Here is a 27,947-nt window from a genome sequence, read left to right as displayed (position 1 = left end):
CTATGTTTTTGAACCTCCGGCAACGTCAATAGAAGCTCCGGTCATGTAAGACGTTTTGGGGCTGCACATGAACAGAATTGTTTCCGAGATTTCGATTGGCTGCGCGATACGCTTCATGGGAATCGTTGCCGCTAGCCTCGTGGTTATATCTTTGTCTGAGTACTTCGGAATCATGGGAGTGTCCGTAAGGCCGGGCAGAATCACATTCACCCGAATTCCCTTGGTCGCCAGCTCAAGGGCGACGGACTTGGTGAACGCAATGACGCCCCCCTTGGAGGCTGTGTAGGTGCCGAGTCCTGGAAAGCCACCCTTGCCAAGTATGCTGGCAATGTTCACAATGGCTGCTCCTGTTACATTCCGTGATAGCATGTGCTTGACCGCTTCTTTGGTCACCAAAAATGTACCCTGCAAGCAAAAAATGCTGCATTCAAGTTTGAGGTTGCCATGCGATAAGACCAGTCTAATATAAGACCTATTTTTACTTCGAGAGCCATTCACATTAAAAGTAATATTGTGTATTTTAAGTATATCTAGAGAATAGAAATAAAGGAAAATAAATAATTCCACTAAACACATCCCGATGCAGTACAATTTAACAACCTCAATATTTTTATTTGAGGATTTATCTCCTCGCTAACTAACCATCTCACAAAAAAAAAAAATATATATATATATATATATACATATAGTGCATTCACCTTGTTTTGGAGTCGCGCTTTAAGGATAGTTATCTGTACGATAACCTCTTGTTTGATATTTATCAGTTTATTATTTCATTGCTGATAACTAATCAGGATCTGCGACAGCTACTCGATGATATTAAAGACGATCTAAATAAATATTTGTCGGTCTGTATGATTTAATATTTAACACCTAAGAACCATATTTGTCATCGAAGAATAAATTAGCGAATTTATAAAGAAATACATGTTATCAAGGGGAAAGGTGAAATAGCAACAAACAGAAATCAGGAAAGGGTTCTTCAGAACAGAAAAAGCCTGTCTATACTATTGCTTATAAATGTACGAGACCCTATACGCAGGAAAGGTTGCCGCGTGCGAGCTGCAGTTGGAAACGCAGTAGACTGCCATGAGGTGGAACGGGGTTAAATTTTGTCCCGCTTGCCTCCGATCTTGTGGAAAGTTCAAACAACATGTCATTGGCTGCCAATCCGTGTTCTGTTTCCAAACTTTCGTGAACGCACCACGTACGTGGATGCAGAGACAACGCGCTACTTCGTAGCAGTCACCCCTCAGTAGACGGCACAAGATACGGTGGAACTTTTTCTTTTAAAGTTTGCAGGCACAAGTTTGCCCCGTTAAGCACTTATTTTGGATTCTACGTGTGTGCATCTTTTTCCATTCCTAGCAATATTTTGAGGAAGGTGAAGACGTCGACGGGGCAGCGGCGCTCATGGTCATCTCGGCGTAGGCTCCACGAGCTGGCTCGGCCTCCTTAAGTCATTCTATCATCTGTCATCGCGTGTCGTGTTTGCCATACTGCCGACGGTATCTTCGTAACACTATAGGTGCTTAAGGTTCAAGCAAAAATATTTTAGTAAAATAGTTTTTCCCTAGATGCTTGTGACCTATATAGCAGACCCGGAAAATAATTATTACATAAAAAATGGAGGTATGTTTTCACTAATAATTTTGGAAGAGTAAACTAAACAAAAATGCCTCTCATCGAAAAAAGTAAACATGCTGAATTTTTTTTTTATTTTAAGATAGCAGGTTTTGGTATTTATTTTAGATTTGTGTTAATCGCTTTGTATTACATTCGTGTAATGTAACAAAGTACGGTTGACCTAATAAAAGTTATAGTCCTTTGTTTTTACCAAGGTTATATCTGGGTTTCTCAAAAAAAGAGTTTCCCAATAAAAAATTATTTCTACTTCTGTAAGAATATCTGGTCGCAGGAATTACTGCATATGTCCGAGAAATAGGTGGGATTATGTCTCACGACTGTGTCACACGTATTTCTTCACATACCCGTTTGGTTTACCGACTTTACTTCCAAGAGTTTACTTAGCACATTATTTACTCTGATACACTTAGTGTTACTGAATGCAATATTTCTTTCTTTTATACTCTTCAAAAATATAGGAAAGGAAATTTAAAAAAAAAAAAAACTTTCTCGACGCAAACGTTGAGACAATCGTGAAAGTTTGTCGAAGTTTAACTCGGAGCTATTGCTGTTTAACACCCCCCCCCCCCTCTCTTTACGGACCTTGGAGCCCAGTGAGGCGACACGATCGCCTTTCGCACGGAGGTACAATTTCAGGGAGTATGTACCCCTTGAAAGAAAAAAATAAACTGATTGACTGATTGATTAAAAAATTAAAGAAATTTGTAAATGTGCAGGCTATTGCACGTGCTGTCTGCCCTCATGGTGAGCCAGTTAAAACAAACGTAAAATAAAATATTATCCAACTTTAAAACAACTCGATATCAGTATATGTAAGTTACGGGAACCTCGTCATAACATGCCGGATGTCATTCCACATCAATCTGGGGCTTCATCTTGTTTGCATTCATCAATTACGTGCCTGTTATATGTTTTCCCTAACAGTTCGCTTGGCGGATACTTTTGTAGTATTAATTAACAAGGTGGTTTGATGAAGGCTACTCCAAGGCACAGTAAACCTGTTTCATTTTTATCACTGAAATAACCTCGTTACTTGAATATATCTGTATGTCATGGACAGGAGCATTCTCATTAATAGAGGAACGCGTTTTAATCATTATGATACGTATTCGGATGCCTAACCGTCGGAAAGACATAAACTTTTCAATTATGTTTGGGTAGTCAAGAAAAGGTACAGACAAAACTAAAATATGCAGTGAGTTTAAAACAAGATGAGTCGCTATGCCATACCAATGTTCCTCTACCCTTACCAATATAAGGGTGCGAAGCGCGTGTCGTACGAAAATAGAGCAGATTACGACAAGACACGCAATTAATCATTTTTCCTGCTATCACATATTCAAGGCACATGTTCAAAATTGATCTACAGGGTCCGATTGAGAAAGGAAATTCCTGCTTTTCAGCCGGCAGAAAAAAAAACTATGTTTCGAAGAATGTTCAATTTTCGGTAGAATTCGACGCAACAAATATAAGCCCGAATGAAAAAGTTTGAGAGCATGAACCTACTTGGATCAAAAGATAAAATAAAATAAGTACTGATCTCTACCAGCCGATGACAACCCCGGAGAAATGGGGAACAATCGTGTCTGCTTTGCGTCGCATCACATAGATGGCGACATTAGTCTGTCAGTGTCAGAGTCGTATATACCGACGAAAAGGCAAACAGCGCACAGTAAACAGGGACTAAAGGAAGTGCAAACAGGACAAGCGCTGGCTCAATTTCAGTTGAGAGTCAGCGCTTGTCCTGTTTGCACTTCCTTTAGTCCCCGTTTACTGTGCGCTGTTTGCCTTTTCGTCAGTATGAACCAACTAACCCACATCGCCGCTCTTATTCGTATATACCGAGGGAGTCTGGCTTTCTTAAAGGGATTTTAACAGCCTGGTAACCACACCAGCATAGTCTGACAACTGGAGGAAGACTAATTCCGTACGCCATTTTGTGGCTCTGGCTCATAGGAACTCTATGCGATTTCTCAGGAATATACAAGACGAAAAAAAAATAACGCCCATTTGTGTTATCACAAAATCCGATGGTTCGCGGGCAACAGGCTCCGCCCATTCGCGAAACTCTTTCAGTATAAACGGCTCTGATCAGTGTTAGAGGTCGGTGTCGGAATAACCGCATGGTTTTGGTTTTGTTTTGACGCCAAAATGTTGTCGTTCAAAACTTTCGTGTGTTTTACTTGCACACTGTTGTTTTTTATTCAACAAAAATAAAGAAAAGAAAATGTACACTCTCGTCCTTGTGTGCATTTTCTGAGATAGAATATTCCTCATATTAATTATTCTTGCAGACGTCACCCGGGTTACTTTCGCTTCTGGAAGCCAGATATTGGCCCTCCTGGTGATAACGTTTATCTTTTGTCTCGTTCCGCTGAATTGTCGTGCCTTGTAAAGCAATAAACTCAAAAGCAACGCATGGTTGTCGTGATGTAGTATTCAGAAGAAAAAGGCCTCAAGAAATTTTGCTATCGATAGTCGATACCGACGCGAGCGCCGTTGCAGGCCACCGTCAAAGACAACGATCTGGAAGTGGGTTTGGCGTTCCGGGGAGGCGGGTGGCATCGCCAACAAGAAGCACCTCTTCGCCAGCAAGCCGGAAAAAGAACAGCCCTTCTACGGGATCTTGGGAGCGTTCAAAGCAGAGGGCCTGCATCTTTCGACGAAGAGAGCGGCACTTTTATTTGGCGTCGCTGTTTTTACTGTGCGTCGGATCATTTACGGGAAGAACATGCGAGCTATACAAGGCACAAGTGCTGTATAAGCTGAAGCTTCAAGCTGGATTTTTACTGCGACATCTGGACGTCTGCCGCGAAGATATTCCAAGGATCGAGTCCAACCCCTTTTCATTCCCCGCCAATTCGGACTTTCTTATCTTCAGAGACGAAGCAGTGTTTCACCTTGACGGACAGGTCAACTGACAGAACAGCCATCACTGAAGCGGCATCAACCCGCACTGGATAGTCGAGAATGGGCTCTTTAAATGCGGTAGCTTCCAATAGCGGTCAGATCGGCGGAGTCTGAATGTTTCAAATAAACATGTTATATCATCAACAAGAAAAAAATAGAAAGTCAGGATGCATGGGAACAGCACAAAAAGAGAGGAGCCTATTTTTGGTTAGAGTTCGATCAGGTGGCTATATATTTTTATATCTCTTCTTTTTTTAGATATACATATTATTTGCGTCCTTTTTTTCTTTGGTGGCAAATATAAAAGAAAGACTAAAACAATTGTGTACATTAAACAAATCGAAAACTAAATTGATTTTGTTTGTGTTTTAGCATTAAGAATATCAAAATTGTATTTGAGATTGATACGCCAAGTAGCCACAGCAGGGCTTTCGAAATAGCCCTCCAACCCCTCCGTGAACTCCGGATCGGAGCGAGGAGGATAGCATGGCGCAGACATCTTAACATTTCCGCAATGCAGATATCTAGACATTTCCGCGCTTTCCTTAAGCCATACCCGAGCATTCAAATTCGCTGCAGGCGTTCTGTAATAACCAGCACGCTCAAGGCAGACGTAACCTCTGGCTATGACGTCACACCCAGCGGTTATTTTTTTTCTCGCGTCCATTGATGCTTTGGGTCAAATGCTTCTAAAATTCAAACTCACTGGACGAAAATAGACTAAAAATCACCTCATACTCGCTTTTTAAGAGCTTTCTTAGCTTTGGTTCAAAAAAACAAAAATAGGAAGAAAAGGGCCAATTTAACAACGTAGTGAGTCTATTTACGTATCACGTCAAGAGTCGTGAGCATTCTTATAATTATTATTATTACTATGGGCAGTGGGTAGGTAAAACACTGGAAAATATTTAACAACGATCCCGATTCGCCGCCAAAAACCAAAAGTAAACCCAGTGCCTCTGACACTCACGGAGTCGCGCCGCCATCTATGGGATGCGATGCTAAACAGACACGATTGTTCCAATTTTCTTCGAAATCGTCGTCTCTATCGTTTTTAAATATTTGATCCCCGTAAGTTAATGACCTTAAACTTTCTCCTTCTGTCTTAATTTGAGTGCGTCACATTCTGGTAAACTTACAGCTTTCTGCTCGCGTAGTTTATTCATGCGTTCAATAAATTTGGGGTTATTTTTCTCGATCGAACCCTGCATATCTGACGGCAGCAATCGAAGAGTATTTATATACAAGATACAATTGTATAAAATACGTTATTTCCGAAATGCTTCGTTTGAAATTAAGACGAAATTCAATGTGCATTTATTCTAGATACAAGACGCAACGATCTCAGAAATTAACCACATAAAACAGCATTGTTATAAAGAGTGAAGGCTTTTAGTCGCTGGTGATCATGAAACAAGATAGATCCAGTATCGTTTGAAAGATTTAACTTTAAAAGCACTTGAAGCATAACAGGTGAAGGCCGTGGCGTAAATGAACGTTTCTATAAATGTAGTTTCCATAAACATTTGGACTCGTAACCACTACTGATTTACCTAAAATGTGGGTGAATGGAGTACAGTATACATGTTTGAAACATTGAACTGCTAATCAAACCGATTTTTTGGCTATTTGAAAGAACCGAATAATACGGCGTTTGAATGTAACGAGCTCAAATTTTGTACAGAGGTCACCGAAGAACGGGTATTAGGTGCATACAAATTACATTGGACAAAGTTTCTGTCGGTTACAAATCAAGAAGGTAGCGGCAAATGCCCCTCAAAGGGAATCTTGTATTCCTCCGCCACCAGTCGCGTCCCGTTGTTTCCGTGACGTCACGACCTGCCCGAGCCAATCTTGTTCTGGCAAATGTATATCTTTAACATGGCTGCCGGGCAGATTTTCTACGGCTCCAGTATCTTGCAGCAATTATTTTGTTTTTAATGGGGTTTTTCACTTACCCGAGCATACGTCGCTAAGTCGTAACCGCGTCCACTTTTATTCGCAATAGGTTCTGCCGACAGCGTGAGAATCCAGCGATGGAATTGCCATCGAAAATTTCGATGCTGGAGTAAGGCCTAGCGTCGTACGTACGTCGAACGCCGTCTGCTTCTCTGCCTCGGGTTGCGCCTCAACATCGTGACGGCATCGGCTTTTCTTCGCAGTGGTTTCCGTGGAGCGACGTTAAAATACAGCAATCACCAAACTCTTCTTTATAAGTGTAGTGGGCTGTGCAGGAGGGGCATAAGTGAACCACGAACACAGTAACTGTCTTCACCCGATTTCGACCGCATCTTTGCTGGCGTTAATAAATAGCCTGTCTACTGAAATGACGCCTTTGAAGCAGTATGTATTCGTAAGTGAAATGTGGCGTCCTTGTCAAGTTTCCGCGTCGCAATCAGCTGTACGGCAATCTATGACTGCGATAGTACCCGCGGGTGCATCCTGTTACATACATGTGGAATACAAATGATAAAGCCACTGATGCGTATGTTACAAAACATCTAATTGACATTGTTTTGGACGTTAAGAAGCTGATGTCTTCTTTTGAAAAAAAATATCAGAGAATATGAGGGAACCAGATTTGGTTCTCTCAAATGCTTCCAAACATTCTGCTTGCTCTTCAGAGGCCCTGTCCGTCGTATGTTTATGCTTCGTAACCCGGGTACGTGACGCGTGTACCTTCACTCGCGTCGTGTCGCGGCCTGAGGTATTACCGGTAAACACGCACCAACCTTTCCAATTTACTTTAGAAGGAAAAGGTGTCCACAATATCGGATCGCAGAGTTGGTTTGATAATTTCTGAAATATGAAAAGTATGTAAATAAAAATTTATTGCAAGGGCAGCTTCCCGCTCCATGAATTGTGGCTTTCTTGCGTGCGAAATATTTTTTTAAATCAAGAATTGAAAACATACCGAATACTCAGATGTCCTGATCTTGGTCCGAATGCAAGTGGCAGAATGATTTGTCTTTATAAAAATAAAATCATCAATGTTTGAATCAAGCAACAGCTCAAACCGCCTAATTACATTTCTGATGTATGTTTATCTCTGCATTATACCAGGCCGTAGCCGCGAACGAGCTCTTCAGATTCTGCAATCATCTTCCTGGTCTGCCTTGACAAAGACAGACTCGTGTAAAAAACATATTGAGCTTCTTGGAGGCAACTTTGCCGTCCTCATTGTCAGAGCCTCCTTGGAACCATCGGAAAGAAGGGTTTCTGTGTTTTCATCGACACCTTTCAACAACTTTTTACGACTCTCGTTTCATCGACACAGATTGTTTCATTGATACTGCCAAACCGTGGTGTGAAGTTTCATCGACACACAAATTGCACGCTGTAGGAACATTTTTTGCGTTTTTCACTGGGCACATGTTAAACTATCCGACCCACCCAGTTCACGACGCTTTGTGGCGACAGTCTCCAGCAGTTCATTACAAAAATGTGGACCACTAAGCACACCCGTACATGCCACTTCAGAGCAGTGTGTAAGGGTGGTCCTCCCCCCGTGCACGTACCCGTACCCTTGCTCACCAACAAACCAGCGCACCCCCAACCAAACAAAAATCTTTGTCGACGAAACATAGCAAGATATGTCGATGACCGAGTGTCGATAAAACAACCTGTTGATAAAACGTCGCAGCGTTGATGAAAAAAACTGTCGGGGAAATGTCATTTGATGAAATGATCAAGTGGCACCGCATAAAAATTCTGTTTCTGAGGCGCGTTACTTAAACACTACCGCAGGCGTCCTTTTTAGATAGCCATTGCCAGACAAAATGCACTCTATACAAAAAAAACGAAATGAATTTTACGCCCCTCTGCTGTTAAAGTTCACGACCTGGAATTGGATAAGGAGCCATCAGGCAAATTTGAAATGGTTCTGGACTGGACAAGATGGACTCGTTATCGGCGTTATTGGTGCAAAATTATGACGAGTACAGCGGGCTCGGGCCCGAGAGCTAAGGGTTAACGTGGGCCTCCCCAAGCCGATGGGTATGGCGAGTGCACACCGCCAGTGGGAAGCGATCACCTACCTACCTGATCTCGTTGCAAGCCTTAGATTTCAGCCTTCGAAGGGTTCTGCATGATCCGTCGTATGGGATAACTTCTTAGCAGCCCATTAGACTGATCCTCCGATTCCGCTCCAACAGTACATCCCCAGGCCTTCCAGGAGGCGAACCACTTAATCTGGGTACGAGAAGGGACCCCAAATTGTGATGTGCACTATATATTTGACCTCTGGGCCAGCTGATGGGGGCACTACAGCAGCACCATTAAAAATGGGGATTACGCCTGTTACAGACTATAGCATCACAAAACCCAGAAATACCTCCATTCATTCTAAACCAGCTTTAGAAGCCACCCAAGCACTCAAAAACAACCTTTCGGTACTTCACGACTCTATCCTCGGCAACAAGTCTGGCTGCAATCTGTGCATTGTGATTCTTATCGGCTTTAAAAACGTTTAATTTAATCCTCTACATTGCACTAGTCCGGAAGGCTCAAAACTGAGTTCTCTATGGAAGACCGCTTCACTTCATCACAGCGTTTCTGCAAGACGAGCAATATCAAGCTTGAGTCGAACTGAACTAGGCCCAGTTACTGGCATTGGCATTCCCCAGATCCCCGTCCCCTCACCAATCCTTCATCAATGTTGTAGCCGACGTTTCCTCACGTCAAGCAATCGGTGCTGTTTTTACGATATATTTCAAGCGAGTACAATGGCGCCTCTTAAATTCAGGAAATCTATGCCACACACCTTCAGACCGCACTTCGGCGCACAGGGCAGGCAAAGTTGGCTAACACCTCATCCATCACGAGGTGTTAGCCAACTCGCCGAAGTGCAACCCAAGAGTCATAATGGCCGTCAACTTCAAGGGAACTCTCGACGTGTCTATTATGCTTCGAAACGGAGCACTAGCACTGTTATTTTGCTCTCCACTGTGCTAACACAAGGTATTGTTATTCCCAGAGTGGCCTCAGTCATGTGAATGGCCACCGACGTTCAGATTATGCTTCGAAACAGACCATTGGCTGTTATAGCTAGCTGCCCGCAGTGCGGACGCACGTTTTTGTTATTCTCAAAGCGGCCTCCGTCGTGTGAATGGGGACCGCAATCCAGTTTATGCTTCGAAACCGATCATTGGCAGTTAGAGTTGGCTGCCTACAGTGCTGACGTACGTTATTGTTAATCTCAGAGTGGCCTCGGTCATGTGAATGGCCACCGACGTCCAGTTTATGCTTCGAAACAGATCATTGGCAGTTAGAGCTAGCTGCCCACAGTGCGGACGCACGTTATCGTTATTCTCAGAGTGGCCTCGATCGTGTGAATGGCGACCGACGTCCAGTTTATGCGTCGAAACAGATCATTGGCAGCTCAAGTTGGCTGCCCACAGTGCTAACGCACATTACTGTCATTCTCAGGGTGGCCTCGGTCATGTGAATGGTCACAGGTGTCCAGTTTATGCTTCGAAACAGATCACTGGCAGTAAGAGTTAGCTGCCCACAGTGCTGACATACATTATTGTTGTTTTCAGAGGGGCCTCGATCATGTGAATGACCATAGGCGTTCCTTTTAGACTTCGAAACAGAGCACTGGTACTGCGATGTCGCTATCCACTGTGCTAACACACGGCTTTGTTATTCCCAGAGGCCTCAGTCAGGTAAATGGCCCCAGACGTCCCATTTATGCTTTAAAGCGGATCACTGGCAGTGATCTGTTGTGTCGTTTATCTTAGACAAAAAAAGAACTTATTTGCAATCAAAATTCTATTTGTTGCGTAGCAAAGATGTTTAGACAGCGGGAAGGGTCAATATGGCATCTGATGTCTTTGCCGTAGATGGGCTGCAAACTTCTGTTTTCGTGAAGTTGATATCTATACTGGTGATTCTTGGCACAGTGCAGTGTATAGACTAGCTTAGACATTATCGCAACAAAAATAAAAATTTTGTCTGGTGGCTGCATATCGAAATGCTATACGGCAACGAGCAGAGAAGCATGATAACATGAGACACAGGAGGTTAGTGGTGGTCAAGAACAACAGTCCGATTTTAAAGCATATGAGTGGTCCTTAAAATGACCGTTTTGTGTTCCGAGATGTTCCACGCTTTCTCATAATGGTGACGTTAAGCTTCGTCAAGGGGCTCGACACCAGACAGGTAACTCTCGGATGGGGTGTCCTCTCCATCCAGCTGGATGACGATGGGCTGGATGTGGGCACTTGTGGCACCGCCTCGTCGGAACGTTGCTTCAATGTCAATAACGTGCCTGACAGCATTAATCCAGTTGTCAGTGGTGACCTTGTCACCTTCTTCGTTAAGGAGCCTTTCCACGTCGACAATCTTGAACGTCGTGCTTCGGGCGGCAACACCGTTCTTGATCTGCGCCCATATCAGTTCAATGGGGTTGAACTCGCAGTGATACGGTGGGATCCTGACCACAGTGCAGCCAGCCGTCTCGGCAGCAGTGTCCACACAATACTTTAGGTGCTGTGGCTTCACCAAGGCCACAATGTCGAGCAGCTGGTTCTTCAGCATCTTGGGGTTCCATGAAATTTTTTTAGACATCAGCCACTGTCGGATGTCGTCCTTCTGGGAACTCGTCGTCGGCACTGCTTCCAACCGCCGTGAATGGTAAGAAGCGTTGTCCATGACGATAACGCTTTCTGTCGGCAGTTTGTCGAGGACACCGTCGAACCACTTCTCGAAGCGGGCGCCATTCATTTGCTCGTTCTAATCGCCGGTCTTTTGTCCACGGAACACGTCCAGGAAGCCGTCGACGAAGCCTTCATCGCTGCCGATGTGGGTGACAATAAGACGCTGGCCTTCCCCGACGGCTGCTTGAGGCCAGTCGAAAGACCACGCATGAAGGCGTCGTGAGACGCGGCCGCGGTCGTGTCTACCCACACACTTGAGACAGTGTGCCCTGCCGTCACCCACGTCTCGTCCAAGTAGAAGATCTTCCGACCATCTTGTCGGAGACGTGCGATCTCATGCAGGTACCTCTGCTGCCAGGCGAATATGTCCTCTCGTTCAATCAACCGGGAGTTTCGTTCCCTCTTGTCATGCTCGAATACGATGTCGTGGAGAAGGCGACGCACAGTCCAAGCCTTCAACGAGGGAAGTTCAGTGCTCGCGCAGAATTCGGCCGTTATCTTCTTGACCGTGGGGACCTCGTTCCGTCGAAAGAAACGGTGGACGCACGATCTCAGCGCGCACAACGTGAAGTCGCCGTACCTGACTTTGCGCCGCCTCTTGCCTTCACTTGCTGGGCGCTTCCAAGAAGGTGTCACAACTTGTCCCTCGGTTTCTTTCGCCTGCTTCCTAATCTCGAGGACGGTGCGTACACCAACGCCAAGCAGTTTGCTGACTTTGATGCTGGACTCCTCCACAGTTAGGCCGGGCTGGCTGGGCTGGGCGGGCGGCTCGTGTCGCACCTGAACGTACGCGTTCATTATCAGCTGCTGTGCAACTCGGTTGAGGATATCGCCGCTCTTATGCTTCTTGTAGAGGCGCTTTGGCGTAGGCGGCGAGGCTGCACCAGACTTTCTTGACGAAGAAGAATCGAAGGAATCGCATTCCGCTGTCTCCACGTTGAGATTCATAAGGGAGAAGGAAAGACGACTTCGGATTTGTCAAAAGGCGTATCGTAGCAACTTTCAAAACCCGAAACGCAATTTTTTTTTTGACAAACGCAGAAAATACACGGAATGTACCTAATTCGAGTGGGAAGGTCATCAAACTAAGACCAACAACCATATATGCATTACTTATAAAAGTTACAATTTTGTTGCACTGAAGCCTTCTTTTTACGTCAACCTTCCGAAGCGAGTAATTTGCCTCGGCTAGGTGGCGCAAGCTGCCGCCCGCTACAAGATATGTCTGTAGTCAATATCCATCCATTGAAGCAGAAGGGCAACGAGGTAGAGGGGCTTAGAGCGATAAACCGGGGTTCCGGTCTGCACTCGAAAGTGACCCCCATAAGGAGGCTGCCATTGTACGCAAATTTGACCACACGTCACATGACCAAACCAAATACGTGACGTCACAGGAAAGATGGCAGCGCCCATGCAGCGGCTGGCCCCAGCTGGGCCGGAGCTTGTCGGATGCTTTGTTGGTTGTCGTTCGTCTCGGCGAGTTGATTTCAGACGCGGAAGCCGTCATATGAGGCCGGTCGAAAGCGAGTTCAGAGTTCAGCGTGGTGTTTGACGTAGGTATAACGTGAAAATACGGAGAAACGGTGTGCATTTCGCTGGTGACCGACCGGGATATTGCCACGGAAGAGACAATCTGACCTACGTTGCTCGGACCTCGGATTGATTCGGATACCGCTAGGATAAAATTTAAGGCGACGTTTCTGTGCTCTCGTTGACCATCGGAATCTTCGAGGTTTGCAGTGAAGCGTGTGCAATATATTTGGATACACAGTTTAGCGACGGAAATTGGGTGAGTCGTGCTTGGCGGTGTGCAATCGTGGTGCAGCTTCGATCAAATGACCGAGGGCTCACTTCGGTTGTGCGGCGCACCGGAAGGCTGCCTTGAAGCTGGTAGTTCCCGTGCCGTGCTGAATGATGCTGTGCTGCTTACAAATTGTTCCGGTGTAGAAGTGCACTTTCACGGAGCACAGGTGTGCGGCGCACCGAAGAGCTGCCTTCAAGCTGGTAGTTCCTGTGCCATGCTATAGGTGATGCTGCGCTGCTTCCGAAATTGTTCCGGCGTAGACGTGCACTTTCACGGAGCACAGGTGTTGCAGTTGGCATTGATCCCGCTGGTCTGTCGCACGTTTTGTCAACACAAACGTTTCATCCACACTCGTTACGCGAATTGCAAGCTGTCCGGACATTTCACCGAGCGTGTTACGTACCCAGCTCACGCCGCTTTGTGGCAACAGTCTGCAGTGGCTCATTACCAGAAAAGTGGTCCCACATCCATTTCAGTTCAGTTCGTCCACGGCAGTCGCCAAACCCCGAAGAAGAGGATTTATTCGGACAGAATGCAACTAAAGCAATGCAGCTTCTTCAGTGGTCAGGATAGATTCTCTTCTGCTAGTTTTGTTATACTGTCACGGATCCTTGTTCCAGTCCTATCTTCTATCAATATTCACTATTCTGGGACACTGCAGGTCATGCTCAGCTGTAATCGTATGTTCAGGTGGAGGTGCTGAGCACTTTACCCGTAGCCCTTCACTCTGTGTGAACCCGGCTGCTCTTCAGCCGAGTTACCCGATAATGGGACACGGCTGGCGGACTATTCTGCGTCTTATACCCCCGTCGAGCCGTAACCAAAGTCCTGACCCGAGCCTGGCAGAACAACCGCAAGACGACCGAGTACCACAAGGAGTAACCTCGGAAATACACCACGAAGCACCTGAAATCCGAGCCAGTTGCTGCTACCAGGAAAAACCACCGGAATTCGGTCTCCTGTCAGAAAATCCGAAGCTGACTAAGCCAACAATGACAAACCTGTAGCAGCAAACCGTGTCCCCTCCCACCATTGTTTGCATGCCCGTCGCAAATCACACTCCGACGCTTTTTCACGCAAGCTGTATGAAGATGTCAAGGACTGGATTGAACAATATGACAGTGTCGCCTGCCACATTGGGTGGACAGACAACCAGCTCCTGCAGAACCTATACTTCTCGTGGAAGCAACTGCCGGCGCTGGTCTGAGAACCATGGATCCTCCGTAACGTCACGGGAAGTTTGCAAGATCAAGCTGAAGCGCGCATCCGTCAGCCAACATTAACGAAGGAGAGCCGCATTCTTGATTCTGTCCAGGACACTGCCCCAGTGAGAGCGCCACCGCACTCGTGGAGGATGTTTTGCGCTTGATCGAGCGCCCACGCCCACGCCGACCTTGATGCTACAGAAGACAAGAACCTAAGAATCCCATGCGCCTCACGTGAGGGACAACACCCTCGGCAGCCTTGTCCGCAACCCCCCAACAACAGTCGAAGTGTTCATATCACTGAGGCTTCCAACATGGAGTGTTCACTGCATGCCCGAGCCTGCCACTATGAACAACTTCCCGGCGTCTCGACACTCGAGTTGTCCAGCTACTACTTCGACGCCAGCCTCACAGGCATCCACGACATCACCCACGACGTTTTTTGGGAGGAGATCAGGAAGCTACTTCCTGCCATCAGTTGCCCGGCTTTTATTTTGATTGCCGAGATTGTTTCGGAACAAGTTTGACAGGTATTTCAACCGAGACTTCTGCGAGCGAAGCGGCATCTGACAAACCAAGGGCAACTTACGCCACAATGGCACGACGACCGCCACCGGCTTACCCTTAGTATCCAATGGCAATTCAATGAGACACTCTAACGCCGAAGCATTCCCGACATCGTGTGTAGGACTGTGCTCAACAAAGTACACTGAGGAAAACGTAGGTGATGCGAATGTGCGACCGAAAACCATTTTGCTACCACTGCATGAAGCCGACCATGTTTACCAAAGCAGCCCGTACCAATGAGTTGGCCGGCGAGGGTTCGTGCCAAACGACCTTCGATTACGTCTCGAGGAGCGACCACGGGAGATTAAGGATTACCTTCGGCGACCTTTGTCCCTGATGCCGAAGGTGCTGAATCGAAGAGTCTGAATCCCTGATTACCCCAAAGCTCCTCATGTCCATCACCTCAACAAGAGGTAAGCACGACAAAGCAGGTGAGCGGCGATGCAGTGACAGTGGATTTGGTGTCGGTTGTCGTCCAAGGACAATACCTAAAAATTTGCTGACACCAATTTTCTGTGTCCACTCCACGAAGCACACAATTTCCAACTTTGAGGGAGAATGCCCCTGAGTGACTTGAAGGAATAGAATGGTTGGTTGCTCTCAAAAGTGAACTGCAAGCATCACCAGACTTGGATAGCAAACAAAAATTGTTGCCAGCTTTCAAGTCAACGGTACAGCAAAAGGCACAGCCACGTAAGCAATACATGCCCGAGCTTGCTACATTGATGCCGAAAACTACCAGGAAAATTTTTGGATTAGAAGCCAGCCCTGCAGCTTCAGTGCACATGACGTATGATTACAAGACAGCATCAGTCGGTCAAAGTTGCCACTCGACCAAACTGAATACCGACGTGCCAGGAGCGTCATCCGACAACAAGGTCCACAGGTACTACGACTGAACGCCTGACACAAGACTGTCGCAGAAAAAACTCGTTATGGAACCATTTACTAAGAATCAATAATTATGTAATCAAGTGGAAATAAACATATTTGATACACTAACCAGATAAACATATTTCCGCTTGCCTTCATGCCTTGAGAGTCTACACACCAAGAATTGTGTCCATTGCACGCTCTGGACCTTACGAGGACACTCGCTTCTCTGACCCTTCAATATTAATTAAGGGGTCATACCAGACTGGCAGACTTCTTGTAAGGGGCTGCATTCATTCAACCTTTCCTGAACATGTGGTGCATCCGAAAACCAACTCCAGTGATGTGAAAATGTTATTTATTAATTTATTCCTTCCAGGGGCCTTCGTAGGCATTGCAGAGAGGATACGTAGAACTACATACATGATAATAGCATTAAAGCACACTGCTGTAACTTGTTAATTGGAAAAAGAAACACACCTCTGAGCATATAGTTTAATAGTATGTGTTGATGCATTGTTATATAGCATGACACTTCCTATATGTATGACACAATAGACCCTTTGCAGAACCTTATCAAGCAACACAACCGTCACCATTTTTTTCGGCGCAAAGCACACGAATGGGCCCCAGTTCACGTCGAACGCCAATGCAGCATTCGAGTCCAATAGGTGCTGAGCCGAATTCACAGGGATGGCGGACATAACATTCTTGTCGAACAAATACCCAAAGTATGAAAGCCTGGGGTAATTACAGTAGTAGCTACTGTAATTTGTTTCATCAGAATTTGGCAGACAGCAAAGGCTACGGTCTCGGTGAGTCAATACACACATTGGAGAGAGGCACATGACAGCATATCACCAGAGTGCTCGTCTGCACAGATTTGTCACACACCTTCGCTCCGTCTATCTGATTGACTCGAGGGGGCTGTGGCGGTTGGCCTTTTCCAGGTTACGGTGATGCGAAGTATAGACAGCCCACACTTTTAAAAAGAGTCTATTGAAGAGCCCGAAAGGAATGGTAGTCAACATTTTTCAACAAGACTGCTCTCCAGGCAAGGGATGAACACAAATATGAATCATCTTATCCAGGTAAATAGAACAATTAAATAATTGACCGACTAATACAATGCACTCTTGATGGAAAAGAGTATAGCTGCAATAAATCCTACAAAACAGAAAAAAATGCGCAGTTAATCTATGCATGCACCAAAACAGTTGTTCTTATAGCAAGTCGAATAGCTTTGAAGCAGGTGCCTGCAACGATTTATTCTTCCCCATACTCAATAAAACGCCATCCTCGTAGCTGAAAATAAGGGTGCACATCGCACTCACACACACACACAAAAAAGAAGGAAGAAAAGCGATCGAATGTAGAATCGTGGATTAGCACAAAAGGTTAAAATCGCAGGAGCTTCCTCGCTAAAAGTTGCTATGGTTGTTCGTTGACGGAGGGCTGAAACAACTTCCCTTAGGCCCTAACGCGACGTATACATTTCGCGTAGATTCTCAGATATTTCAACGTTCAAACAAAGCTCAGAGAATGCGAAAATTTCATGTTAAAAGCACTCAAAGTTCTATCGATCCTCGGACACATCCCGGAATCCAAGCACCGATACGGCGATGCAGAGCTGATGCTGTCTCACAGGCGTTAATATCCAGATGATCCAGAGCGGTCTTGCGCAAAAACGGTATAAAGTCTCATTCCTTCATATTTTCACATTATACCTGCGTTAGCGAGCACGAAGAAGCCCGAAGTCATCGGAAAGCAGCTGCACATCACGGCTACGGCGCACCGAACAAACTCGCATCCGCCAGCTCTGGGCGCTGCCATCTTACCTGTGACGTCACGGCTCTTGGGAGGTCACGTGACGAGTGGTCACATTTGCGTAAAATATGGCGGCAACCGGGGGGGTGCCACTTCCGAACTTCCGGTTTATCACTCTAAGCCCCTCTACCTCGTTGCCGAAGGGGCGTTTTCAGCGAACTATTTTCTTGACTGCGGAGGCGTCTGAAGCGGGCGCATCACGTTTATGGGGAGGGGCTTCTACTACCTCCTTAACTTGTAACCGACTATAATAAGAAGTTAGAAATCATGCACTTTAAATCCCTACCTACGGGGTCCGCTGCTAACAAACGGCGTCTGGTTGGCACAACAGACGTCAGATTGCGAAACGTAATATTGCAGGCGGCCACAACGGGCACTTATTCCATCCTCGGTAATATTGACTTGAAGTAGATAGTTTTGTTACTTTGTATAGAAGCGAACGCGAGCGCTATGCTTTTCCGTTTACATTTTGTGCTCCATGCTGCGCGTGCACGTCGTTTCCATGCGCGAATCAAAGACCGCATTCCAAGAGCGCGCACGTGCTGTGTGCAACACACAATGCTAACGCAAACAAGCAGCGCCTGCGTTCGCTTGTATACACAATACTAAATTGAATCTTGCGTACACGAGCCAACGCAAGCGCTGTGCCTTTGCGTTAGTGCTACGTGTACCATATTGCGCATGCACGGAGCCCAGCTGCTTTCTGAATTGCCGCATGGGGACGACACGCATGCGCATCGTGAAGCGCAAAATGCTAACGCAAACGCTCACAGGTTGCGCTTGCTCCTGTACTCAATAATAAAACTCTCTAATAGCAGACGGCTGTTCTTAGTCAGAAGTGATGCGTTCTTTTTCTGAGCGCATTGTGAGTGCAGGTTATTTTTTTTATTGTTTTGTTGTTCCAATAAAATACACAAAATTAGGACAAAACGAGAAAACCTAAAATAGGTTAGCTGTAGGATCTTGTCGGAAAAAACTTCTTCGGCTGCATGCCGTCGTTTTCTTTGCACTGTCGTTGTTACCGCGTCCATACTTTTTGTCTGCAACTTCGGTTTGTGCTGTTTTCCGGTGTAAGATGCGGGTAACGCCCAACATGCGAGTCAAGGTCGAGTTCTTGTACAGGGGGTGGCACAGGACGAAAGAGGTCCGCCGACGTTTTAGGGCAGAGTTTGGGGAGCCGACCTCCGAGCTCCTCTTCAATGCTACGCTGAGTGAGGCGCTTCACCGAGAAGAGAAAGCTACAAAACAAACCACCGACAACAGTGGTGCGACCACTGAGTTTGGCACTTTAATATGTGGTACCCCCTGCTTTTGCCACCGACCCTCACCTGCCTATGCGGAGGGGACAACCGAGATCTGTCGGCTGTTGCGCCAATCAGACGCCTTTTGTTAGCAGACGGATGCCGTAGATAGTGGAACGAAGTGATAGATTTCTAACTTTTTACTCAGGTATTTGTTCAGGGAAAGCCTTGAGCATCAATGCACATTCTTCGGTCAACTCTGTGCATAGTTTTAGCTATATACGTTCAGAAACTCGCAATCACATTGGAATTACACGAAAATACAAATATTTTTTTTAATTCCAGCCTCCAGTATACGAGGAGAATTTAGGTGAATACGTTTCATGAAAGTTACGCCAAATATCACGTTTTAGGAAGCACTAAAGCGTAATGGGGAAGGCATTCATGGACAAAGATAGACATTTTGAATGCACACCTCTTATAACAGAAGTAGAAACCTCATTTGGCATACCGTTTTTTTAGCTTTATAGATTTTATTACTCTAACATTGAAGAGACCTGATTCTTTTTTGTACTGCGAGTAAAGATTCGTTGGGATGTTGGGAATGGCAGATTTGCATAGATAGAGCAGGTTCCAATTCCTCGGTGTCAATGATAAAGTGGTGTACGGGGACGAATTCGAAAGATTTCAGATTGTTATGTTTAACAATATTTAATTGGGAGACTTTAGTTTTAGAAACTACGCACCACTAATTATTTCTATAAACTTTTGGGGATTACGGCATAATTGACATTTGATAAAGCGTCCAAGTCGACACAAAAATCGCCCTTTTTTTGCGTGTCTGTGGCATTTTGGGGCTTTTAGGAGTCCACCATGTTTTTTTTTTTCTGACTTAAACAAGCCTATCAAATAAAAGATGGCCCATGTCGTGTGGTGAACTCCCACCTAAGAAACGGCAGGCACATAAAACCAAGACCTCTTGAGCCCTCAACTCACACTACCGAATTCCTCGAAGATTTGGTGCGTGCACTGCTCGCCCTCAATGAGGCGCCAAGCCGCGACTGTACACGAGTGAGATGGCTTGAGTTTCGAGCGAGAAAGACGACGGCGACCCGCATTTTCATCCACACCTTTTCCGCGACCACTCCCTAGACCTGACAATACCATAGGGTAAATAGTCAGTGCAAGAATCAGCTGGCCTCCTCCTCTCTACAGGGAAAGGGGCCAAGGCCATCGTAGTTGATTCCGATCTTTACACCGACCAAGCACTTTAGCTCTTGAAGCCAACACAAGTTCGTGACTATGCATTTCTTAGAGTTACCCACGTTAACGGTAACTTGTTGGTATTAAATAATCGCATATTACACTTACCCTGCACGATACATTTACATATATTCGTGAGTGTGTATATTGAGCAAAATAGTTTTGTATGTTATCTCTATAACACAACTAAACCCGTAAAGTACAAGGAAGGACAACTGGAAGCAAGCTCAGTGATTCACCTTTAGGTTGGTGTTGATTACCACTGTCGAATATTTCTTCACTTAGATTTACGAGCGGAGAAATATGATGCAGAGCCCCAGCACTGTTTACCATAATACTGATGTTCATTTCGTATTTAGTTTCGATGCCTTCGAAGAGATCTTTTACTGAAGTCGAATTCTGAACATCCACGTACAGGGCCGTGTGGTTAAGGTGTTGGTCTGCAAGTAAAAGTAAGTTTACTGAACAATTGAATCAATAGATTATTAATTTGAAGAAATGTAGAGGTTGTTTAAAATGTATTCGGACAGTTTTTTTAATGCTTCAAAGGTACATTAATGCAGCCTATGCGGGTAAGTTATACGCCCAGGGCTACATAATATATAGGTGGCTAATTGGTAAGACACGTCGGCTAATGAACTATCACCACGCGCGTCACCGTGCGAGCATGTGCGTGGGGAAATGGTTGCCATGCTTGGCTTTCACGCGGAGTCCCCAGGTTCGATTCCCGAGAGTGGACACTTCTCATAATTATATATATACATATTTTTTTTTTTCACTTTAGCGTCCTCCTGATTGTCAGATCAAGTTACGAATCGTCTACGCTCTAAACGTTCTACACCGAAGTATCTAGAAACCCACGCGGGTACAAGAGATACTCCGCGTGGCGGTCCGATGTCAGTCTATGCGCAACATCGCCACTCCAAGTCCTCCTATATAACAAAGGTGTAGTGCTCAGTGAGATGGCGTCATCAGAGAAGGCCGACGCCGGACAGAGATTGGACACGAGTACTGGGTCAATCTCTGTCCAGCTTCGAGTTTAGTTTGAGCCCAACATTGACGCAATCATGCCGTGTCCATCGTACATGTGTTCAGCACTGGCCTTAGCTGATGACGCCATCTAATTCAGTAGTACGGCTTTGTTATCTAGGAGGCGTTGGTATAGCCAACACCTCCTAGATAAAAAAAAAAATGTCGTGCTGCTGATAGAAACGATTGCGTCAACGTTCGGCTCAAACTGGACTCAAACCCGAGTGCTTACGCAGCACTGTTTCCAATTTGTATCCAGCGTTGGCCTTGACTAGTGTACGCAAAAACGTTGGACGTATACGGACTTGTCTTCTAGGTGGTGTTGCCTACACATCGATAACTTGAGTTAGAGCAGTAGAGAGCGCATGATGGGACGTCAGAACGCCGAGCTCTGGTTAAAATGATTAATGCTCTCTGCCTTTGTCTTCACTACACTCGTCAAATCCGTCCGAATGCGAAAGCCAAACGCCGGTCACCTGCGTTTCCAGTTCTATGGCATTCGACGCGTGATACTGGAGTCAAGGGCGGCTAGATTTAGGTTTACCCACTGATCATTCGAACCAGTGCCCGACAATCTGACATCCCCGCGCTCTTTCGTCTCCTCCTCGCCCTCACTTATTCGCCGCATTGCAGCACTCGACTCTGCTGTCACGCCGACATTCGACGCCTGCAACGCTCATATTTCTCTTTTGTTTTTGGCACAAATTCGCCACATTAAACCTCTAAATATTTTGGTTATTGTCTGTTTCTCTGCCGGTCATCCGTGACACTATATTATATCATTTAACTTTCTAATTAGTGAGAATAAACATAAGGTTCAAATTAGAAGCTTCCTGCGCGTCACTAAAACAGCTAATGTATTAAATTTTAGAACATTTTGAGGCACGTGGGAAGTGCTTGTGGGCGCTCTAATTACCACTCGTGCAACCGGCACAAAACTAGCTGTGCCAAAACGCGGATGATAATCTTGTCATCTGGGTTCTGGCTCCGCTAACTTTGTGCCTGTTGCACTAGTGGTAATGTTGGCGCACACCAGCACTTCCCACGTGCCGGAAATTTTTCTGAAGTTTATTTAGTAACTTAAGTGACGCTCAACAAACATTTAATGGGAACTGTATGCTTTCTTTACATAATTCGAGACATAATTAGTAAATTTCAGTTAATTATTTGACGCGGCGTGAGGAATATTACAAAATATTATGAACCACACATTTCTAGCATGCGCCGCCTTTTCCACCGCTTGTTGGCGGGTATGTCGACGGGTCATTTCTTGATAATGTATTTCATAAACTGCATTTGTTCCTTTTCTGACCTAAAATACTGAACAAAAACTACTTTTCTAAATAATTGAAACAGTTCGCGCCACTTATATTTTGTATTTCGACAAAAAAATAAGCTTTTAGCGGCTCTGCCTCGGCTAAGTCTAGGACCAAAGACTTCACATATCGCGCGCTTTCGGCACTGCGGGTCGCCGCCGTAAGTGGAGGAGGTTTCCGCGTCGTCCGCTTAAATTATGACGCAGGGATATTTAGTTGCTCTCTCCATGCCCGCTGGTTTGCCCAAACCCCAAGAGACGTAGAAACCGCAAAAAAGGTTGGCGCTTAAACATGATTGCAGTCGCCCTTTAAGGAAGGCATCCAAAAGACTGCGCCACGTCATAATAACTCTCTTTAGGCTTTACTGCGTTGATTATAGTGGGACGAACCCTGTAGCGTGAAACTGAGTGTCAAATGGCATTTGGATGTAATAAAGATGGTCAGAGTGAGCACGTCACCGCTTCTTTTCAGCTGTCTACTGCTAAGTCAGATCCCTGGTCTGCAAAGCATTCCGACCACTGCGGCACGTCCAGCGAATACCTCGCCTTCAGACCCGCGCATGCGCGCGATAAGAATAGAAGATTGTAACATAATAACTGTCGCTTCACAAGACTCCCCGTCGGCATATCGGGTGCGTGTCGTGGTAAAAATCCTAAGTCCTGGAATCAATCCTTTTTGAGGGACGTTTGGAATTTCGTTCTTTCTTCTCTATTCATCCATTTATCACCCTACCGCCCATGCGCATTTGTTTCGAGTAATGGATTTGATTTTCGTAGAGAAGGTCGAAGAGAAAGCATTGCTATCGCATAAAAAAAGAAGCCGCAAAGATGTGAATAGAGTATAACGTGTTTATCGTTTTGCAAGGAACAAGGAAGGACGAGGCCAGTAGGAAGGAAAACGTTGTTAATGCCCGTATTTACATGACAAGATTTTGACACAGCTAAGGAATGTGCGCACTATTCTCTGTGTGAATATGCAATGTACAGGGGTAAACGGACGGATTTCACTAAACCATTTGAATCGGGCGATATCTTGCGCCACCTATAACCCTATAGGCCGCCTCATCTTGCGTCTGACCGCAGAGAACACTACGGATCAACCCAGCCAATCCAATTCTGTAGACTTAGCACGTGACTACACTTCCCTTGCAACACGTCGCCTTCTCTTGAAAGCAACTGTAAACTAGTACGACCTTAGATGGGCTTCGATGGCTCATAACATCCGCTGTGGCCTAAGTAAGGTGAAAAGGGGGAATAACACCTCACTCGAACGCCACGGGGAGCGACGGATTGTCAGAAGACGTTGGTTCACTTGTCGCTGTTACTTCTATTTTCACAATAATTTGCCATGTTATGGACGTAACAACCGAGAGTACGTTTACGGTCCACAGATCGGGCTGCGGGTGGGACAAGATTCCACACATTCAAAAAAGCGATGCACGTAAGTTACGGGTTTCTGTCGAGTGCATCCAAAAACCTGGAAGTATGACTGCTTCGTTCAAAAAGCATGACGAACTTTATTCTCCAGAAATAGCTCGTTAGACTGTCCTTCTCATGCCGCTGCTTGCTTTTGATCCTAAAACTTTCATCTTTTACTTTTCTCAACACAGTTTAACGGAACTTCAAAAAAAGAAAATACAACTTTCGTATTAGTTCGGCACTTGCATCATGTGTCATTGGTTTTTAAGTCGTAAAACTCCTACTCCGATATTTGTAAGTAATCTTGTATTGCCCGTTAAGATAAACTGGGTTCGTTCATCTATATCAAACGTTTTGTGGTTGCCAAGAGACAAACCACTGGTGTGCTTTGCTGCTTTTGGTAATTTTTGATTTGGTTGTGAAAAAAACAGGAACAACAAAAAAATCCAATTTCGAAAGTCGCGTATGCTGTTAATATGGTCTACTTGGAGACTTTGTAACGGTTTCTGGTCCTCCGGTTTTGTTGATATCAGCAACGATTACGGTGACATTTTCCCGAGCGAGTACCATAGCAACACTCCGCCCGATGCCACTGGCCGCACCAGTTACAAGTGCGAGTCGACCGCCCAATTCAAGTGAGGATGTTCCAGCATCGTTCTGTGGCTTTCCGACATCCGCGTCGCCATCACAACTATCAATATCGCCGTTTAAGCTACTTCCAGTAGCTAAGCAGCAAAGAAAGAGGAAGCAGGCAAGTTTGTGATTATTTAACATGCTGCTATCGTGAAAGAAACGTGCACAAGTCCTTGCCGCCATGTTTTGTATATAGCAATGTTTTTGTTTAATATTTTTTTTATATCTCATTCACACATGTGCGTAAAAGAAAACTAAACAAACATAAATTCTCGTCTAACATCCGATGTGGTGAAAATGCCAAGAGAGGTTTTTGCGCGACTACCGTTTTTGCGTAAATTGTAAAAAAATCTTGCTTTCACAGAGCAGCTGCAAGGCCTTAGATGTACACAGGCAATAAAAACAAATGCCGAGGTTGCATTTCCCTTGCGACAACCCGCTTCGGCAATTGACATGACGCAAACACGTAGATTCAACACGTAGTCAAATGTAGTAAGGTGGTTAGCTGGGTGAGTTGGTAAACGTTTAATCTGATGAACAATTGCGCACAAAGAGACGAAAACAAACGAGAAAAGACACAGAACAAACAAACAAGCAAATTGGTCGTTAGTTTTTTTTTATACTGCAATAGTTTAGTCTGCCAGAACATGGCGACCTTGTTACCCACTGTAGATGAGCAATTTCGCCACTGCAGTACGGCCGCTAGGCTGGGGACTTTAACGTGTGCCAAGCAGTAGGGATACGCGACCGCACGGCGGTACGGTGCTCATTCAGTTAAAAACGGGCAGGGCTGAGGATTGATCCTGGGATCGCAGGCTTCTGCAGCGCTAGCTTTCGCGCCACGTGCCCCGAGCTAGTTTGCGCTAGCCCACTCGGCCACCGAGTGGGCTAGCGCACACCAGCATACCCCTGAACACAACATCAACAGGCGCCTACTCATAACTCTGATATAATATGTTAAGAAAAGAAAGGTGAAGGACTCGTAACGGGGGACACCGGCACCAGAAGGGAATACAGTTCAGTCGCAACGAACGTTACTAGGGGGGGAGGGGGGGGGGGAGGGGGGGGGGGGTGTTACTTTGAGAACTCGAGCGCCATTCACCGGAGAAGCGCGGGCCGCTGCGGTAGCTGGCGAAACGGTGGCGCTGCCGTCGCCGTGAGATTAGGGTGCCTACATATCTGTCTGCCTTAGGGTGAAGACATCCATTTTTGCCCTGAACATGCCAGCGCGTGACGCTCTGGTACACTCGGTGCGTGACTTGGGCGGTAAAATGGCATCTATGCATTAGCCAAAGCTACGCGCACGAGCTGAGCGCCACCGGGTTGCGCGCACTTCAAAAGGCATAAAAAGATGATTGGGCGGAAAAATGGCAGAGATGTCACCACTCAAGCGAAAGCGCGCGTGTGTATGAATTCACTCTACGTGAGATCAAAGTTCCTTGATAAAGGCGATTTTTACAAGTAGAGCCCACCATTGTTGTGAAAACGCGCAAGACTCGTGACACGAGCGGGTACTCCACCGCCATTCGCTTTCAAGGGCCGCTAATTTCGGTGGTACGCCACCATATGCATCCAAGGGCTGCTCGAGACACCGCCCTTGTGCACTGGCGCATTTGACGCTACTTGCGAGACAAGAGGAAACATATCGAGGGGCCTTACGGGAGATCAGTTCTCGCCGCGCAGCGTGGAGCGATCCACCAAACATAGGCGCTCGTGTCTGTTCGGGTGACTTCATCATCGTCTGCTTCGGGTTCATCTGCAAGTGTCACATCATGGGTGGTGAAAGAACTGGCTGCAGCCCGAGCAACGCTTCGTTCGGTGGGGGCTTTAGGTTTTCTGCTCTTCGTCTTTGGTTGCAAGAGATGTGCGGGGAGATTAGGGAACAGACATGGCAGCAGCTTGTTTAATGCCCATTGGCTCCTGATCATCAAGACTTTTTTCTTTTTTAGATCGGAAATAAGTTGATATGGTAATTCTGTATAAGTGAGTGGGCCTGGCAGTATCTGCGCTATTGAAATGCCTAAGTTGTTCGACAATTCGTTTGTGCTGCTACTCCGTTTCCTGGTTCCGTCATGGCCTACGCCAACCGGCGACGGAAACACTATCATCGGCTTCAGCATTACATCGTCTATTTCCCTGGAACCCAGTGAAAAAAAAAAAAAAAACGTACTCGTTATCAGAAGCCCACTTTTTGTGGGTTGCGCCAAGAAACGTAGTTACTGCTCCGCCGTTCCCTGCGGTGCCGTGGCGAATCAGCCTATCTACTTCTACCATCACTGCGACCTCAGCGCCTCCGAGAAGTACAGAGCCTACTTTCGTCAACTTTGTCAGTGGGCCTGGCAGCATCTGCGCCATCAAGATGCCCAAGTTTTTTGTCGCCTCGTTTAGGGGTAATACATTTTACTGTCTTCAATTCAAATGCAATTACCTGTGTCCTTTTGTGCTGCCGGGCCCCAAAGGCATGCCTTGAGCTGTATTTCGAATGTATAGACCTCTGCTAGATTGCCTGTGCATCCATTTGTACATATGCCGACAGTGTTCGATTAAGGGTGCTCTTACTCCTCGGCGGGGATATTGAGCCTAAACCTGTGTCAATGTCAAAAGAGCGACAAGCTCTACTAAATAAAGTTCTTGATATTGTAACGACACTGCAGGCAGGCCGAAATAACATCTTTCAGGAAGTTAGAGACCTAAAAAGAAAACAAAGCGGCATCATAAAATTACTAGGTGCGCTCACAATACGGGTCAACCCGTTGGAAAATGACGTCTTTCCGCTACAAATTCAACCGGCGTAAACAGCAGCGTCAGTTCTGTTCACCCGATGGAGTCTGCCGCCGACGAGATAGCTCAGAACACGCTGTGATGACGCTGAGAGCCGTGCGCGCCGGGCTAACCTTCTTCTCTTTGGTTTCCGCGACACTGAGACCTTGGGTACAATCCGAAATGACTGTCTTTTATGTATGCCTCAAAAGATTAGGTTTACAACTTCTAGCGTCGTGTATCTAAATTGCTCAACTTCTTGGCCAGTTCAATCAGCAATAGGGTCGCCCAAATATTGTTAAAATGGCCTCTTACAAAGCTAAAGAGGCGGTGATTTTTAATGCTTATAAATTCAAGGGCACCAACTTCTCAGTAAATGTTTTACCCCCTCGGTGCGTCTCGCTCGATGTAAACTGCTCCAGGTAGCGAGGGCAGGGGGAGATCCTTTTAAACTGCGGTTTGACAAATTACTCACTGGGAACAAATGTTATATCTATGTACCTGCCTCTGACTCTGTTATTGAATCGAACTCCTGGGAGCCAGAGCAGACTTCATTTGAACATAATACCGGAGCTCCCAACTCTCGTCAAGTTCATTACCGTACCTAAATTTGCCTCAATATAATGCCTCTAATCCCAATCAAGCTCCGCAATAAGATGCAGTGATGGGTGGGAGCTGTGAGGTTATCAAATTTCCTAATTTTATTTCTGTTATTTTTATTAACATTAGAAGCGTCAGGAACAGGAACGGTGACTTATCTTCTAATATTGGTTCTTCTAATGCTGACGTTGTTGT

At 45.8% G+C, this 27,947-nt stretch overlaps 1 pseudogene; it reads right to left on the bottom strand.

The window, feature by feature from the left end:
• LOC115327107 lies at positions 1-24,533 on the bottom strand (annotated as a pseudogene).
• Positions 24,534-27,947: the final 3,414 nt, after the last annotated feature.

The sequence above is a fragment of the Ixodes scapularis genome, unplaced genomic scaffold (assembly GCF_016920785.2).
Source record: "Ixodes scapularis isolate PalLabHiFi unplaced genomic scaffold, ASM1692078v2 PGA_scaffold39__5_contigs__length_11793443, whole genome shotgun sequence".
NCBI lineage: Eukaryota > Metazoa > Arthropoda > Arachnida > Ixodida > Ixodidae > Ixodes > Ixodes scapularis.
The sequence above is the reverse complement of the archived record's forward strand: the minus strand, read 5'-3'. Positions and strand labels throughout refer to the sequence as shown.